The sequence below is a fragment of the Cheilinus undulatus genome, linkage group 10, assembly GCF_018320785.1.
Source record: "Cheilinus undulatus linkage group 10, ASM1832078v1, whole genome shotgun sequence".
NCBI lineage: Eukaryota > Metazoa > Chordata > Actinopteri > Labriformes > Labridae > Cheilinus > Cheilinus undulatus.
The window spans coordinates 31,352,238-31,372,405 of record NC_054874.1 but is presented as its reverse complement, the minus strand read 5'-3'; the positions used below and the strand labels follow the sequence as shown (position 1 = coordinate 31,372,405).

The following is a 20,168-nucleotide window of genomic DNA, read 5'->3' as shown; positions in this document are numbered from 1 at the left end:
GCATAAAATTTCAACCCCTTTAAATTGACTGACCTTATTAAATAGAGATATAGACATTTGGTGCCAGTAGTCTTACAGTTCGTGAAATGGGGATCACCTGAGTGCGGTGAATGTGTCTCTAGTGATGTAGTATAAAGACACCTGTGTCTGTTCTAGTTCTAGTCACTGGTTAATCAGTATTCCTGGCTACCATTACACCATGAAGACTAAAGAACACTTTAAGCAACTCAGAGAAAATGTTATTGAAAGTATAAGTGCAGTTCAGTTAAATCTATCATAAAGAAATGGAAGGAATATGGCACATATGTAAATTTGCCTAGATCAGGCCTAGATCAGAGCTACATTTAGCAGACACCAAAAGCTGCACATCCTCACTGTGTAGCACAGTGGTGGCAGCATCATGCTGTGAGGATGCTTCTCTGTAGCCGACCCTGAAACGTGTAAAGGCAGACGGGAAAAATAATTGGGCAAAATATAGCAAAATCCAGGAGGAAAATCTTATTCAGTCTGCAAGAGAACTACGGCTTTGGAGATGATGTATTTTCCAGCAAGACAGAGAGCCGAAGCATACAGCAAAAGCTACACAGTAATGGTTGAAAGACAACAAGGTGAATGTTCTGGAGTGGCCATCTCAGAGCCCAGACCTCAATCCAATATGAAATTTGCTGCTGGACCTGAAGCAGGCTGTTCAGACCTGATCCCTGTGCAACCTGACAGAGCTTGAGCAGTTTTCAAAGAAGAATGGAGTAAAATTGCAGTGTCCAGATGTGCAAGCCTGATTGAGACCTATCCACTCAGATTCAGTGCTGTGATCGCAGCCAATGGTGCATCTACTATGTACCGACTTTAAAGTGGAGAATATTTACAGTACTGTGCAGACGTTTTAGGCATGTTTGGGCTGAAATTTGAGACTGAAATAAGGCGTGTAATGGCGAGTACGCCCATCTGAGGGCCCCATCGGGTAGGAAGGAGGATTGACACAACCCAGGTCATGCTCTGGATGTCTTTCTACATTACCAAGGGCATGGGAAAATAATCTGATGAAAACAAAACAACAACCACAGCTTTAGGGCAGTGTTATGGGTAGACGTGGTGCTTAAACATAGCCTAAGGTACTGTTAGGGCAGGTAGGAGGGTTGGCATAAACCCCTGGTTGTCGTGTGTATGTTCTAAGCACCTGAAAACTGTTGGTGTTGCTGGGCGTATTACCAGAGGTGCAAAGGCCCAGAAAGAAATGCTGTTAAGCTCGACCTTGGCTGCTGAGCGACACACGTACATGTCAAATGTGTCAACACGGACTCTGGCTGCCCTCCCTCCTCTCTTCAGCCCGGGGCTGTCGAACACCAGGACCTGTGACGAACCATTAGTACTCTACATGCCTAAGACTTCTGCACAGTACTGTATGCACTCACTTATTTTACATTACATATTTTATTTAACTGACATCACTTTATAAAAATCTGTTTTCACCTTGACATTAAACAGTTTTTTTTTTTTTCTTTTGCTATTACTTTTGTGTCAAAAAATCTCATTATATGGTTTACCCCAAGGGGTGAATACTCTTTATAAGCACTGTATGTAGTGATTAAAAAATACAAAGACATGCAAATGTTGGTTCCATTTAGACACCAAAATTAATGAATTTAAGGAAAAGATAACAAGTCAACAGTTAACAGGTAGCTTTCTATGTTTCTATATGATGTTATATAAACAGTCTGATCCACAAAAGTGATGATTCAAGAACAAGACCAACACACCAAGTGAAGTTCTACCAGTTGATATCAGCTTACCACTTTCATATTGATATTGAATATACATTTTAATAATTGCACAGATACACACCATTTAATTCTCGAACTGAATTAGTACATGTACCATATCATAGTTTAGGCATCTGAGGTTAATTATTTGTATGTGCCATAAAATGAACTATACACACTGGTTTCTGAAGCAGACTTTGAAGCCCATTGGTGGTTGTCGCCATATTGGAATGTTGCCTCAATCTAACTTTGAGTCAGCCAAGAAAAGGCAAAGAGGTGGAGCTGAGGCTGGCCTAAGGCCTCCTGACAAACAGCTACAACATTTACAGAATTTCTACCGAATTTCTGTAGGTAATTTTAAAGAATCTTGCCTTTTCGTCGGTTTTGAAATTGCACTATTTTGCATTTTAAATGGTTTGGTTAATTTTGGATTTTGTACTGCCTTAAACTAGGGGTAATTAACTTCCTGTTTGGATACAGATCTACTTTTATTTTGAAAGACAAGAGAAAATTATTGCATGAACTTAGGCACATAAAAAGGCACTTCTTATGGATTGAAAAGGAAAAAAGAAAGCAGTACAAAGGTAAATGTTTGATAACAAAATATGTCAATGACTTGTGACTCATCTACCAAGCTGTTTGTCAGATTTTTTTAATGTGAAATAGGACAATTAGGGAGGTTGACTTATTTTCCATCACTGTGTAGCAGTAAGACATTGCTGTGGGCTTTCTCTCAGTGGACAAAACTTTATAACATGCCCTCTAGGATGCCCTTTCACTGGACACTACGTGGTTGAGTGCCTTCAAGGGTGCCCTTCCAGTGGACTTATGATAAAGTTCCCTCCAGGGTGCCCTCTCATCGGACGAAACCCTTTCACTGGACAATGCCTTTCCCTACCCTGATTAAGCTCCTTGAAATACTGTGTACGCCACATCCCTTGTGATATCTACTTCAGTAGAGTGCCATCCTTCAAACTTAGGATGATAAAGACCCAGCTCAGGAACAGATGCAGGAAAGACAGGCTCTCTGAACTTGGGATTCCATCCATGGAGAGGGACATCCCAATTGACCTAAACAAAGTCATTAATATTCTTAAACCAAAATGGCCAAAAGAAGAAGTCTGCTCGATTCTAGCACCCTGACTACCATTACCTCGACTGCAGGCTTTTCACTTCCACTTTGGCTTCATTTTTCAAACACAAGACATGTTGTTCAGAGGTACTCCGGGTTTTAAAATCAGTTCAAAATCCATATAAAAGACCTTTTTCTATTTCATAAAAACTCTAAAACTCTAGATGAAAGATGTAATTATCCTGACTTTGGCTGTCACAGTGGACTCAAGCCTAAGCTCTTGGGGTAATTGTCTTGTGTATAAATTATATTACTTTATCATTATAATAGATGTCAAATTGCATATGCTTTCAAAGGCCATCATTACATCTATAAGGAGACCTTGGTAAAGAATAAAAGTTACTGTATGTATGGGCCTTTACATTATCACATTTTATACTTGTACTTTCAGTGAAGACACTGATTAACAACAATTTTCCTGACATTTTAAATAAAGGCTCAAAACATCATTTAACAACCCCCCTCAAAAAATTTCAATTTTGGTAACATAAACATAATCTTTCAAGAACTATCTTCTTTCTCAGTATGAAAAATGAAGGTTAGAATATATATTTATACCACTCCTCTTGCAGGTGACCTTTGGGAAGTGCAGAGCAAACACTTTGATGTTGCTACTTTGATGTTGCTCGGCTGACCAACTCGGACACTAAATAAACAAGCTTGAGCTGTCCAACTAACAGCAGATTTGACAGAGAGACAGGTGCTGCCAAACTGATAGACAGAAAAGAGAAAATTTAACATGTTTTATTTATTATAACTGTGCTGTAATTTTCTTACCACATTCCTGTGAAATCTGATAACTGCAGGCAAACACCAGTTCAAAAAAAACAACAGCACGTTCATTCATTCATCCTTTTAATCTGCGTTTAATCTCAACAGGTTACTCTCATTTGCAATGAGGTCAAGAGTACAATTAATATATACATTAAAACAAATAAATGCAATTAAAAAAAACAAAAATATTAAATACAGATAAAATTTAGAGATAATGGACAAGAAGGCAACAACATAAAAGCAGGGGAAGCTAGGTACATTTTAAAAGAGATATCTTCATTAACATTGTTGTTCCTTATCATGCTTTGAAATTGGCCTTGGCTAACCATTGAACTGAGTGGTACTTATTACTAGGGATGTGTCAGCTAACCAATTATATTCTGATCCTTTTGTCGTCAGTCGGTTAAACTAATTGACCCTTCTTTAACTTTTGCTACATCTGACAAGCTTTCACACCAGCCATGTTGAATAAAGAGCTTTTCACTGCATAAATAGGGGTATTCTGAAGGAAATATCAAATTTGAAGAAAAAAAAAGGAGTTTAAAAATATAAGAGAGATGGACAATCTGCTTGTGAAAGCTACTTGTACATCATTTGTTGATAGAGCCATTTAAGCAGAGTTTAGGCTACATTAGCCAGTATTTACCTGTGGTTTATACATGTGATTAGCATATGGCTAATCCAGGTAGCAGATTTTCATGAGATGAGACTGGGGACTTGTTTTGGTGAAGTGTAAACTGCTGAAAACTATGCAGGAAGTAATGGAAGATTTTTTAATTGAATCATCAAATAGATGAGGCCAAAAACCGAAACCTGGAGGACTGCAGACAGCATAGCAACAGAAACACGAAGCAGTAGCCATAAACATAACTTGCTGCAGACCCAGGACTGGAGGACAGCGCTGAATTATCCAGAGTGGATGTTTTTTTTCTCTCGTCCACTTGGGGTCGTCACCCGTTCTTTAAAATACAGTATCTTCCTGTGTTTGAAGGTTAAATGCAGCGTCCTGTTTTGAGTCAATACAGGACACCATTTGTTCTGTATTTTCATCCCTCACGTACTACTTTGCCACTGATTTGTTGATACATAAAACCATCACTCCCTTCATTACAATTCATATCAAATTTGCAATATAGGACAACATATTTGCAATAAGACATTTTTGTTAGATCCATTTGAATTTTGGGGGAAAATTAGCTAAGAAATTTGTAGATATTTCTGTGGAAATTTGAGAAATGTATTTTGAAATTTTTAGAATTTTTGAATTTGAATTTCTTTGGAAATTTGTTCAGAAAATTGTAGGTATTTTAGGGAAATTTGGAACATTTATTTGTAAATTTTTGAGAATTTGATTGAAATTTCAGGGAGAATAAGGTTTGAAACTTTAGGTAATTTCATGAAAATTTGGGAAATGTCTTTGTAAATCTTTAAGAAGTTGATTTGATTTTTTTGGGGTTGGGTTTACTTTGTTTTTTTGGTTTTTTTTTTAAGAATTCTTATTAAATTTGAGGAATTTATTTGTACATTTTTGGGATGTTGATTTGATTTATTTTGGGTAGGGGGCACTTTTATAAATCTTAAATATTTTCTTAGAAATTTGGAACATTTATGTGTAGCTTTTGGGTTGTTCGATATAAATTTCTGGGGAAATAGCTTTGTGTGTTATAATATAGAATGGCTTGTAAGATGAGGAACACGAAGAATAATTGCATGCTAAATTGGAATCACAATATTGGATGAAAAAAATTGCAATTAGATTATCTTCTCAAATCGTTCAGCCCTATTAAAAACACTGCAAAAAGTAAACAATGGCCTCCACAACAAAACTCAAAGAGTGGTAATAGTAGTCATGGTACAGGCACCCCGTTCCTCTGACCCGTGATAGCTGTGGCCCCGAGGATTGTGGGGTGTCCTTTATTTTTATGCTCAAAAGGTGGCAACCCTACTTCCACTACTCCAAATAAACTACCAGAATTAGATTTGATAGTTTTAAGCCAACAGTGGCTGCAGCTTAATTTATCAGTTTATGAAGATTTGACAGTAAGAATCCACTTTGACTGAAATGCTAAGTTTTAATGTGATGTCTGATAAGAACAGACCGCTGGTTAGCTGTTTGGTGTAATGTGTTTTCTATGGAGGATGTTATTGGCTGTTTCAGGATGGTGGCTAATGTGCTAATGGACTAAATGAGAGCTAACCTGAAGCTAAGTGCTGTTGTTCATGATTGAAATTCAGTGTGTATATTTTAACTGACTTATGTAGGCTAGGTAAGAAACAGTTGAACACACTTTACATCATATTAAACAGCTTAGATACAAAATTATGACTTTTCATTGTCATTTTCAAGCTTCGGTCTGTGTAGACAGGCAGACTGTAGTGGGGAAACAACAGCTCGGGTTTACTTTCAGCACAGCAGGGTGACTCAACATATGATTACAATATAAGCTAATATTTAGTTGGCTTTTATTTTATTAATATTAGCCAACTGCTAGCTAAACTAAGTTGCTTCTGCCTTTCATGCAGTCTCCCACAAGTTTATTCACATCCATCATTGTTGGTTTTATGGCTTTCCGAAACCGATAACTTCAACAACAGCACGCTGTAAACATTTGGTTTATCAGCTGCCAGATGTGCAGGTCCCATAAGCGCACCATTTCAGCAAACCTCTACTGAAAGCTTGACAGGCCTCCCGTGCAGTTATGGTTGCTAACGTAGGACCGGACAGTGGCTGCTAGTGAGGGACTTAGCAAAGGGCAATAATCAGCTTATTTTTTTATAATTTCAGGCACAATCCCAGTCAAACACTCTCACTGTAGCTGTTAATAACCACTGCCTCACTGCCACAATGCTCTTCTGATATACACAACCCCTGGAGCACCAATAGCATTTTGTAAGAAAAATGCTGTTTAGCACTATTTTGATCCAGAAAAACTGGGATAAGGCTGTCCAGAGGTTGTATCAAATTATACACAAAAAAGCATTTAGTGATATCATTCACCACAGGAATGTGGACGCCACTCTGCAAAAAAGGATTGAAGACCTGCTAAGGTCAGCCACATTGTGGAAACCAGCTTTTCATCTTTACAGCATGACATTGTTTTATTGTTGTTTTACTGTTGCAGTGTGAACTTGGTTTATAGAATGTATTTATTTTACTTTATATTTTGCATGTAGACAGATGGAAAATTATTCTTTCTTATGTCCATGGTGGTCTCCCGATTATTAATAGGCTGATATTTCAAAACCATGTTGTGTGTTGCCAGCTTGAGTCATGTGGTTTTCTGCCGGTATTTATCCAACAAAAAATCAGAGTTATTTCCTTATTCTGGATGACTGCTTTATGCATCCATTGAGATCATATTTATAACATTTAGGTCACAAAACCCTTATAAATCATACATTTCCAAAGAGACAAAAATGTTGAATGTGTCAAAGTTAAGAAAAAAATTATGACCATTGCACCTTCATTTAAATTTTACTTCAATTATTTTCCAATTCTCTGAAAAACAACCTCAGAGCATACAATGTGAATCCACCTTTGATAACCTGAACCAGCCCCTCTATCTCTCCTCCGCCCTCACTCTTCCTGAACCCTTCACTCTTTCTCGCAGGTGATCAGGCCCATAACTAGAATATTATTTACTGGATTGGCAATGCTGAAGTTAATGTTGCAAAAATTCCCTTTCTACAGTCGGATTGCGGCTCTAATGAGGCTTTACTGATACAGCCCTGATGGCTCTGCAGAGGAGACGGGTGCTTCAGGAGGAATGTCAAACACCTACCTCTACATTCTTGTGTACCATCATTAAGGTCATTTAGTGTCTCCACTGAATTGCAAGGCAGAGACCAGTGGCAGCAAAGAGCAAAAAGTCCGTAAAAAAATCACCTTGTGCCTTGCACGTGTTGCAGCCTCAAAGTGTATTTGCATGTTTGAGAGGGAGAGTGCAGGCTGTATCTGCCTTTTTGAGCTCTAAGTGCACACGGATGTATTGATTTTAAAGTCATTTCAGTGATCAGCAGCGCTTCCAGAGCAGCTTTACATACCATGAAAAGCTATTTTGAAAAAGTCCAGCACAGTGGAAGAAATCTTGCTGAAGTGATTTTCATGTTTTAGAAACTGCTGGCTGCTTTTAGTGGGTTTATATTCAGCGTTGGTGTGACCCTGTCATCCACGTGATGGAAAAGCTTCCATGAAAGTCTTTTAGGTATCATAATTTATGAAAATACCTCTACTTGTTCAGGTTAGGTTTGGTCCATTTGATCATGTGATGGCATTTTAAAGTCCTCGTGGAAGATGCTGCTTTGACAGCTCAGGTCAGCTGAACTATCATGACATTTGCAGCTGACACGTGTTAAATCTGCGGGGAGGATTGTGAGGCCGCTGACTGACATTACAAATTAACGGTGGCTGGAAGAAAAACACCTTCCTGATGAAAAAGTTAAGTGGACAGTTGGGCAGTCGGCTACAAAAGCAATGTATTCACTGTCACTCTTCACTCTTGTTTGATTGACTTTGAGATTTGATTTTTTTTCTTGCTTTTCATCCAATCCTTTTGAGGAGAGGAATGTCTTTGTGCTGAACTACTGCTTGTGTGTGATCCAGGGACCTTATTCAAAGTAGTGAGGGGCTTCAGGCTTTCTCCAGTCTGTTTTCTTTGACAGATAAGATGTCATTGTAAGCAAAATGTGCTTTTCTGTGACAAACATCACAGATGGATGCAATATGTGCTGAGACAAGACAATGAAAATCACTTCTTAGAGCAAAACTTATGGCTTGTATGTCATAAAAGTTTACACTGAAATTATCTGTGGTTTTCATGGCAAAAGAGCTGTAACCCTTAACCCCATACTGACGCAGTCTTACAGTGGAAGTACCAGTGTTGACATTAGGCTGCTGGGGATTTTAGATGAGTATGTTGAATTCTACGTGTTTTCGGGAGCTATAAAAGTAAACGAAAGTAACATAATATAACTAGAAAAGCACTCAAAGAGCGCAGCAATCTGCCATTAGCCCTATCTCCCAACAGTGAAGAATCCTTTAAAAACATTCCTGGATCCAGACGGTGATCTGGATCACTCCCAAAATCTAATTAGCTGATTACTCCCTCCCCGGTGGGGTGGAGACATGATGAGGCAAAGCACTGGCTTCACTACGAGTAGACTGTCACGGCGGAAGCACACATGGTCTCACCGGACCACTGAAAGTCATGGCAGAGGGTGAATATTCCTCTATTCCTCCCAGCATTGTGAGTATTCTCACTACAATTTTACTGTCTTTCTCTCTGTTACGCTCAGACTCGTCTCCTCGACCGGCATGCGTCTTTTAAACTCCATAAACTCCAAAACTTTGAATAGAAACACACCAAAAACATTCTGCTGGGATTGAAGTTACTCATGTCCACCATCTCCTGGTGTGAAATGGTAACAGCGCAGACCTCCACCATTAGCCCTATCTCCCAATAATACAGAATCCTTTAAAAAATTCCTGGATCCAAACGGTGATCCGGATAACTCCCAAAATCTAATTAGTTCTTCCTTATACCATTTCTGACATTTCCTGAAAACTTCCTGAAAATCCATCCATGACTTTTTGAGTTATGTTGCTAACAAATGAACAAACAAATGAACAAACCCACCTGATCACATAACCTCCTTGGCAGAGGTAATTAGCCTTCTTAACACAAATGCCAATGACACTGGCATTGAACTGATGACCATCAGTGAATTATAGGGTTTTTTTTTGCCATTTATTAAATAAGGGATGGATTTTTGTCTGCATCCTGACATGATATCATCTTTTAGGATTTTGTGTTTTGTTTGCTAAAATGTAAAATCAAGATATTTGCAAAAAAAAAAAAAAATCTGTAGGATTGTTCCAGCATTCAAAAAAGAGAGTTGTCCGTGGTTTTCAACCACTGGGTTTGGACCCAAATGTGGGTCATGGAGCCATTTCACGTGGTTACAAATGTGACCCTGGAAGGAAAAAAGTGCCTTTCTCTTTATTCTGTCAAATTTTGTACCATCTTCACTGTTTTTCATTTTCATCAATTTGATTGATGGAAAAATAGATCAGAATGTTTTGTCATGACTTCTCATGAAGTTGCTCGGGTTGGGTCTATAAGTTAGACTACTCGGAAACCACTACTCCAGTAAAGAACACATGCCCAAAACTGATGTTTTAAAGAGTCATCCATTCATCCATCCATCTTCTTCCACTTATCCAGGGTTGGGTCGTTGTGGCAGCAGGCCAAGCAAGAGAGCCCAGACATCCTTCTACTCTTGTGTTTCAAATACATGGGCCAGACGTGGCCATTGAACAGGCCGGGTGGATCTGGCACTGTGTAGTTCCTAGAGCACCTCCTCTTTTTGCATTCTTCATATGGGATGGAAATAAAGTAACGTTGGTTCAGCACGTCGATCAAAGGTTCATAGGTGTAAAGCAGAAAGCCTTCCACAATAAGGATGTGAGTGCCCTCCTCCTTAGTGTCAGACTTTGGGACGATCTCAGTGTCAAGGGTGTTATTAACGCCATGAGATTTCTCAAACTTCACTGGGTTATCCAACCATGCGTAGATTGTACTCATCATGACGTCCATGTCCAGAGCATTGATGACTTGAAGAAGTTATCCTGATGGACCACACAACAGTTGGGCAGGTTTTTGATCAGTCTGTTGGTGAGGGTGGTTTTCCCTCCATTGGTTACGCCACCTCAGCAACATTTTCCAGCTCTCCCTGGGGGATTCCCAGGCATTCCCAAGCCAGATGAGATAATCCCTCTAGTGAGTCCTTAGTCCACCCAAGGGTCTCCCCCCAGTTGCCCAGAAGACCCCCAAAGGGAGGCCCCCAGGAGTAATCCTGATCAGATGCCTGAACCACCTCAACTAGTTCCTTTTGATGCTTGTGGATGTCCTCACCCGGCTGAGCCCAGCCACCCCCTATTCACAATCTCATTCTTTTGAATGGGATGGTAATGATTTGGTACTTTATGGGAAGTATGAGATCGATCTATTTTAGATTAATAGTGTTCTGCCAGTCCATCCCGGGTAAGTCTTAAACAAATTAAATCTAACATTCAAAATCCAACACTCCTAGAATTCCATTTAATAATGAAGAGCACTGATTTCCAAAGATATATTATGCTGCGGCTCATGTATGTAATTAAAGATGATATTAGAATTAAGATTGTGCTCCTTCTTTATGAGGATGACTTTTATGCAGGTGGGATTAAATGTGCATTAAGGTAGAGAGAGGAAATGTTCCACCTGCTTCTATAAAGCAGCTCAAATTCACATCCCAGAGCTCTCCAAACTTTTACCTGCTGGGATCTGTCAGAAGCATTTAAAGCTTTGGCTTTTACACTTCACAGAGAATTAAACATGGAGCTTTTTCAACAGTGTGGGCTCAACATCATACAGCCCTAATACATCCATGTTAAACAGTTGTCAAGATTAACACAGTCAAATATGTTTACATATCTTTGCTTTCGGCTGGGAGAGGAACATCTAAGCTGAGGTCTCGGGGTGTGACTTTGTGATGTCTGTGTGATATCGGTCGGCATCATGGGAGCTCCTCAGCCTGTTGATGAAAAACTGCCAGATCTTTCATTTTCCTCCAGAAATGCCAGGGCTTGAATTTCCCCCTCACTCTTTTCATGTTGTCTGGGGGACTTGTGGCCAAAGTGAGTGATCTTGCCTGGAGGCAACGTCTTGGAAGTTTGAAACTTCTCACCAGGTAATAATTTCTCTTTGGACAGGTTAATTTATATCTTTGTAATCAAGTTTAAACCCATAAAGAGTGCTTCTGTCTGCAGGGACTTTATTTAATGTTCATTCTTTTGTGTATGTTTGGCTGTGTGTGCAAGTATCCCATACAAACACTATTCTCTTATGCCTCATATGCCCAAAAGCCATCATCAGGCTCTTTGTGTGTACTGCATTGTCTCTGTCATTAGTCATACACTTCTATAAATATTCAATCAGTTTGACTAGCAGCCCAACACCAAGTTTCCAAAAAACAATCTCCCAGCCCGTTACATTATTTATTTCAGTGCCCTCTTGTAAATTATTTTTCTTATCAAACAATCATGCCTTCCTTTTTTACTTTTTACTTTCAAGAAAACAAAAGCCAAATATAAAGCATGCTCCAGCTTATAAATTCAGTCATAAATTCAACACTTGTGTGCCTTTTAGTGTAGATGCGGCTCAAGAAAGTCTTTTTTTTTTGTGGGCAGAAAGGTATTTTGTGCATTGGGGCACAAGAGAAAATGCTATCTATATTTGACATGCAGAAAAGGGCGGATAAATTGAAGAAAAATAACAGTTAGCTCTGGAAAGCCTGATGCATCAAGTATACCCCAAAGTGGAGGTGAATTTTCTTGATTTTTCCTGTCCCATTATTTCCCATTTTCGTTAGGCACATCTTTGTATAAAGAGAGAAACAAATCCTCTCGATTCACTGAGCTTGGTGGATAAATACCACTCAGAATATGCCGACCCATTGACTACCATTCACTCCTGTTTGCTCTCCAGGTCTGGGCTCCATCATCAGTGGACCACAAACACCAGCCCATTGTTTAAGTCTGATAGGCAGTCTAGCAGGTCATTAGTCCTTGTCTGTGCTATTGCTCATATTCAAAAAGCCATGTTCTTTTCATCATTCAGCCCATTTAAGCTCCATTTTCCTGAGCCATTTTTTGGTGATGAATTGGCCCCAACAGTAGCACTTCAATCAGGCCTGATTTTCTATAACACGTTCGAAAATGAGAGTGAAAATGATATGGAAATAAATCACATTTTGCTACACGATCAGAACCGCAGTCTGAGCCAGAGCTGCTCGCTCTGCCTTGAGTCAATTACTCATTACACACAGCTATTGACCTTTCTTCCAACAGGAAGTTCAGTGAATATCTCTGCAAGGATTGTAATTGACAAGATGTCTCTTTTAATAGAAAAATGCCCACATTTCCTCACAAGTTAATTATAAATTCAATAGCGGACCCATCGGCCACAGCCACAGAGAAAGGTTAGTATAGACATTTGTACCTGCCAGGCCACCCGTATATGAACACATAATTTATTCCTGACAGGGGGAACCCATTAACACTTGTACTTTTATACCATTTAATACTTGACAGTGTCACAATTTGAAAATCCACATCCATATCCAGTTCATAATTCCAGGAGTGTGTGACATGAAAATAGACACTTTTAAGTGGTATGTGCAGCACAAAGTAGCAGCTATGTTTAACGTTAGACTGAGCAGGCTTGTCACTGACACTACATACTTTATAAAGCTTCCATTTCCAAAGTAATCGTGAAGCGATTTAGCCCTGTATTATGAGACGATTCTGAAGTGGCAGCACATCCATCAACATAAGAAAAACATGACAAGTCTGGGCTATGATACACATAGATCTGCCCTTCATTTGCCCTGGAGCCTCTGCCTGAACTCTGCATCATCGACATACACTAAAGCTTAACGGTAAACAATTTCTTCTCAGCCTTATCTGCTGAAAACTTGTGATACATCCTGACACGTTAACTTCAGCAGTGCCTGGATGTTTCTGAAATCCCATCACATCAGACATCTCAACCTTCACAACCTCTTCGCTTATCTAAAGTGAGGCTGATGGGACAAAGGAGAAGGTGACAGCGTGTGCATGTCTTTCTCAGAGAAAGGACACATAAAAAACACATTAAAGGTGTTGAACTGAAGCATAGAACATTAAAAAGATCACAATTTTGCATTTTAAATACTAATTAGTATTTATCAATCTAAATTATTTTTGTACAGTGGCCAACTGGAACAATTGTGCTGCAGACTGAGGAAGAAAGAGGTTGCATTGTCCTCAAAATTGGTTTTTATGTGTTTAAATTTTGCATTGTTGATTTGTTTTCTATGCATTTAACAACAAATGTAAGATTTTAGCAGCATGTTTTCATTTGTTATACACTGTTCCTTTCTTTCACCTCCATTGCATTAACCTTGCAGCATGATCGATTTATTCCGAGTCTATCATCAGGTGGATCCATCTTGCAAAGCTTCAAGCCTAAATGTTTCTTCTCTGAGGTCAAAGAGAAGGTAGCTGCAAGCCTGTAAACAATGGTGGCTGGTGACTGGATTAGTGTGGATGCAGCTATAGTGTCAGTTTTCTCATAACAGGACAAGAGCAGAGAAAGCTTTCTTTAAATAAAGAAAGGTTGAAAGTTTTCTTGGTTGAAAATATAGTTTTGCTCACAAATGGCTTTGGCAAGTGTGTAATTTATCAACCTGCTCCAATGATAATCATCAATGGCTAAAGTTGCCTGTCAAGCTTGTAGTTTCCATGTCGGGGCAGCACACACCTACTACACAATATGTTTTGTTGCACTTTTTGGCCTGTAATGAATAGGACAGACAGAATATTCTCCTAGAACCATCCAATTTTTTTTTAAAGGTTCTGCCCTTCCTAAGCCCCCTGTAAAACGGTCTGTCTAGTGTGTCATAGCTTCTATATAAGCAGCCTATTTTTCTCAGTAGATAACATAATCACATCAGCCATGTTGCTGAGACGTCATTCTCAGTCACTCAAAAAATATTGGGGCTCTGAAGGACAAACATGTCGCAAGTTATTCCAAAAGACCATATTTCTATCACATCATGGTGGGAAACTGAGCATGTTATGTTAGGATGTTTACCAACTGATAAGTAAAGTCAAAAAAGAAACCAATCAGTGTTGATCCTTGGGCAAGGTCCTAACACCATGAACACCTGCCTATGTACGAGATGTGCATTGCTTTGGATAAAATTATCTGCTCAATGACATTGTAACATTTAAGGTGGTTAGTAGATACAGGTGCATCTCAAAAAATTTGAATATCATGAAAAAGGTTCTTTTTTTCTGTTGATTTAAATCAAGAAGTGAAACTTCCATGTATTCTAGATTCATCATAAAAAGTGAAATATTTCATGATGTTTTTGTTTAAATCTTGATGATTACGGCATATAGCTCACAAAATCCACCATCTCAGAATGTTGGAATAACACAACACCCCAGTCCAAAAAAGTTTCATAATACAGAATTCATCATTTATGACTCAGTAATTGGTTGGAGCTCATTTTGCATACATACTGCATAATGCAACATGGCATGGAGCCAATCAGTCTGTGAGACTGCTGGATTGTTATTAAGCTCAGGTTGCTTTAGTAGCCTTTACTTGTCTGTATTGTTGAGTCTTCTTCCTCTTGACAATGGCCCACAGATTCTTTGTGGGTTTCAGCTCAGGACTGTTGACTGGCCAGTCAAGCACAGTTATGCCATGGTCAGCAAACTAACCGGTAATTTTGGTTTCGCTGTCGGCAGGTGCCAAGTCCTGTTGGAAAAGGAAATCAGTATAGCCATACATTTTCAGAAAAAATGTAAGGAAATTCAATAGGTTACTTTAAGTCCTCTGGTAAATCTGACAGCTTTGACTGTGGACAACAGACCAACAGCAGCTGATGACGAGGCACCTCAAACCATCACTGACTGCGGAAAATGAAACCACTGGACTGCAAGCAACTTTGATTCTGTGAATTCTTCCACCAGACTCTTGGATCTTGATTTCCAAATGAAATGCAAAATATAGTCTCATTTGAAACTATATCTAGCATTTCTTGACACTGAATGGCACACTTGTAGCCCATTTCCTGTAAACACCTGTGCGTGGTGGCTCTTGGTCCAGCCCTTTCTGAAGCTCCCCTAAGTTCTTGAATCTCCTTTATTTGACAAACATCTGAGGGCTGAGCCCTTCCCTGTTGCTTTTCTCACCACACTTTCCCTTTCAGTCAACTTTCAATGAATATGCTTCAATACAGCCTCTGAGAACAGCTTGCCCTTTCAGCAGTGACCTTCTGTGGCTTACCCTCCTTGTAGAGGAGGACAATGATTGTCCTCTTGACAGTTTTCAGGACAGCAGTCTTCCCCATGATTGTAGTTGTGAGTGCTAAATCAGAATGAGAAAATGAAAGGGAGCCTTTGCAAATTGGACATTTACACAATATTCTAATATACTGAGATTGTGGATTTTGATTTATGTGAGCTGTAAAACGTAATCATCAAGAAGACATTTTTAAAAATCTGCCAGGTTATTTCCATTGTCAGCTTTTTGCATTTTGTGGTCAGTGACTCACATGTTTGCGTTGGTGTTGCAGCTCCTTGGATTTCGGTCATAGCTGTTTGCATTTGTGTTAATGGATATGCATTCGTGTGAGACCTCCCAGCCTTAGTAGGATTCTGACATCTGTTTTCATTACATTGCTTAATGATTGAAAAGCATCTACAAGGAACAATGAATTTAGCAAATCCTGAGAGAACAGACCACATTTTTTGGTAGCACAGCATGTTTCATTTAATCAAAAAGGCAGTTATTAATTCAACATATGATCGTTAATCTTGAAAATATTTATTAAAGCCTGAGGGAGGATTCACTGTATATGCTTACAATATAACATTCAATGTGGAGGTGTACTTTTAAGCTCTGCTAAACTTATTACTATACTAAAGCCATTTAACTGCTATTAGTCAAATAAAGAAGTTTGCAGAGGAGTGATATTTATTTTATCAGCTGATTACTTTAGAAACAGTTTAATTAGGGATGCACAAATGCATTGGTTTAACACTAAGGATGCACAGATGCATGGTTTGAACATCAGTGTTGTCCAATTTTGTGGCTTAAACAGATATCAGTAATTAGTAATTTTCTGTTGTGGCCAATAAATTTTATGCAGACATCTGGTAGCTACTGAATCAAAAAGAGATTTTTTACAGCACTGAAAAAGTGGCTCTGATCTGATTTTATGTTCAAACATGAAGGAAAATATTTACATGCCAGGAATGCACACTATAAATAATGATTTTTGTATTTAGTATAATATTAAATCTAATTGTTTGAATAATACTAGAGGAAAAAGTCATTAAAATGGGCACATTTTATTTTCATTATCTTTTTTTTTTTTTAATAAACAGTGACAACACAAATAAAGTTAATAAACTCAGCCCAGCAACACTGGAAACTACAGGGAGCACATGCATCATTACTTGTTCTTTTGCTTGTGGCACAATTGGCGGGACAGCGAGGGTGTCGTGCCTTCATACTTGGATCCTTTCAATTTAGCGTTTTGGTGTTTTTTCAGGAATCAAATTTTCCATCAAAAACTCATGCTACATGCTGCTGAATAGAAGGAGATTTTCCAAGTTTACTTGATAACTACAGCCTCCATGTTAAGCAAGGAGATGCCAACTCATGACATGGACTACGGATGGAGAATCTCAAAGGTCTGTGTGACACAGAGCACATGCAGAGGCCATATCACCTAATGGGTGTAACACAAACTAAAAAATAGTCCTGAAAATTCACTGGAAGAAACTTGCAGTGTCCTTCTAAAAAAAGAAAAAAGAAAAAACACTTGAAAAACTTGGCCAGAGTTTTCCAGCATACCCTTGGGTATTGTGCTTTTGGACTAAAAGTGAGAGGAAACTGTGTTTAAATGTGCTCTGAAGTCTGATATGCAGCGATCACTGTTAAGATTCTTTGCACAGCTCCCTGGTGATAGAGTTGTTTTTGTACTTAGAAAGTTTAGCACAATGAGTGAAGTTACCTGCTAAATTAGTGACCCTCTGGCTGTGGAAGTGTATGTGACTAACTGGTGAGGTGAACTTAACTGAAGAGTCCTTCTTTGTTCAAAGTTCACTTGTCTGTCTCTTTGTTTCCCTGAGCTACTCAACCTACCACTAAACCATGGCTGCACCTCACTGGAGTGGAAAAGTGTCCAAAATGTTATTGTTGGGTAAAAAATTAACCCCATGAGATATCTCTTAGTGAATATCACTCATTTTTATGAAGTAAAAAGTTGTATAACCTATGTATACATTTTAAGTAGAAATGCACCCATTTCTTAACCTGACACACCAGATGGATTTGTTTCACACATCCATCTGGAGAAGCTTAAATAGGACACATTTGAGAAAAGGCAAAGGCTTTGAAAAAAGCTCGGAGTGTGATTGGATGAGCGTTCTGTCTGTCACATCTCTACGGGCCAATCAGAGCAACAAAAAACGTGACGTAGGAATAACGTAAAACATGGCGACTATGACATGTAAGTACTCAACTTTTGTAATTTTTGAAAAGAAAACAACTCACTGCTGTTCTTTGCTCTTCTTTTAACAAAGAATTGTTGTCAAGTTCTGATAAAACGTACACCTTCGCAGCATCCACGCTACGCTCTTACGCCATAATTGCACGGGCCTCTTGCTGCTGCTTGCACCAGTGAGAAACAAGGAAATGGGCATATCCTTCTGCTTTGCAAGGTTACCATTTCTTTAATTTTTTGGAATGTTTTGTGGTTGGTATTTTTAGGTACCATGTACTCAAAATATTGAGTACAAATTTGCACAATCAAACATAGTGCAAGTTGTCACCTAAACATCACTGAGTAGATTCTGTAGGTTGTTTTTATAGTGTAACACCAAAAGAAGTGATGAAAAAAAAATCCATATCAGGCATCAGCTAAATTCCTCTACTAAATATGGGCCTATTTTCACAATCTGTGCATCTCTATTTAACACCAATATCTGTTGACAGACATGGGCTTATGAATCAGTGTTAATGTTTGACAGCTATTTTTAATTTTTGTCTTAGTCTCTAGATTAAATGCCTTTCAGTTTTAGTAGCATTTTAGTCCTTTCTACCCTTTATAGTTTGTCTAGTTTTAGTCGACAAAAACTCAAAAACATTTTAATGTAGTTATAGTCCATAAAAATTCCCCATATTTTAGTCTTACCTTTTAGTCCAAGCATTTATTCTCTTGCCTAAATTTGGTACCAAATCATGGTAATGTGTTCTATGCACTCTGCCAAACCTGGGGTCCCTGCTTTCTACAGCTGAGAGGCAGAATAGCTACAGATGCATTATATTTTGACGGATTTACCCACCGTGGAGAAATATCCTGGATTTTGAAAGTCCAACAAAACTGAATTACATCTGAGTCTATAGTCATCTTGATGAAAACTAAACTTACTTTTAGTCAGTTTTAGTCATCAAGTCTGTATTTTTGACAAGTCTTAGTCTAGTCTTTGTCATGGATAAGAGGCTGTTGACAAACATTTTTAGTCATGGTTTTAGTTGAAGAAATTAACACTGTTGTGAAGTCTAGCTGATGTCAGAAAAAGATTATCTGTTGTGCCACATTTTTTTAATGCTGGCATCAAGAACACTGAACTGATGATTCAGAGGAAAGTTTGTGCTGGGACTGTCGATCAAACTCTGATCTATTTTGGGGTCAAGCGTGGAGAAAACGATGGCATGGAGGGATTGTTACACCAAAGGAAACAATGAAGAGAGCATCTGGGAAAATCAGAATCAGCCCTGATTTTCACAGTCAGGTCACCTTTAATTATAAAGTAACTGTTTATTTTAGATTCACACCACAGGACAGTGGTTTTAACCTCAACATCCCAAACATCCCAGACAGCTCAATTTAGTTTTTTCCCCAGTGCTTTATGGGATACAGGCAAATTCAGTAGACAGCCAACCAGCTTCCAATCTGCGTCGATAAAAGCATAACAAGAGATATCAGTGTAGCTTGAAGATACATGTGCACAGTTAATGTTACATATCAAGCAAAAAAAAAAAAAAAAACATCCAATAAGTTTTACCTCAGACTTCAATAAATGTGCTCAAATGAGCATTAATATATTATTATTACATGATTCAATTAACACCTTTTCTATTGTATCTTTAATTATCAATATGCTTTATTTCTATGAATTGGCTGAGATGTAATCTCCTGGTCTGATCTCTCTGGATTTCCAGTATTTGATCAACAGTTCAAAATAAGAACAGCATGTGAGCTTCTCACCCTGGATGTGATGTCAAAGAAACATTGTCTCGATAGGAATGTGAGCTATTGGAGTAGTATGTTTGCCCTTCAGGGCTACCTTACGTTTGTCTGTTACAATAGAAAAAAAGGAACAAGGGGCTTAAAAGGTTCGTGCTGATCTCTAAGAAAGTCAACGTGAAGATACGCAAGTGGGAGTCACTTTGCCAACAAGAGGGGAGATGTAGGCTTAATGGAGAAAAAAACAGCTAAGCCAGAAATATTTTCAAACAATGAATAAGAAACATGAAGGACAGCGTAGTGTTAATCATCCTTTCTGCTGTAATCACCTTAAAGGATGACACTGAGCCACACTGCCAATCTTCATCATCCGTCTCTCTGTGACTCACTCCAACATTTTCCCAGTAAAATGCATCACTTGATGTGAATTGGCCTGTAGAGTTTCTGCAGTTGCCTCCCGCTCCTCACATTGTAAGATTCCATTCTGCTTTGTCAAAAACCCCACTGATTGATATCCTTGTCAACCTGCAGCCATAATTCATCCACGCTGCGAGAACAGTGTTCCGTTTTGTAGCATTGTGGTGCGGTTTAGCATTCAGGCTATAATTTTCATATCTGGCAGCAAATTCCGCCTGGCACATATATCA

General features: G+C 38.7%; 1 pseudogene; it reads right to left on the bottom strand.

Annotated features, from left to right (window-relative positions):
• Nucleotides 1–316: 316 nt before the first annotated feature.
• On the bottom strand, nt 317–15,612 carry LOC121516126 (annotated as a pseudogene).
• Between the last annotated feature and the right edge of the window lie 4,556 nt (nt 15,613–20,168).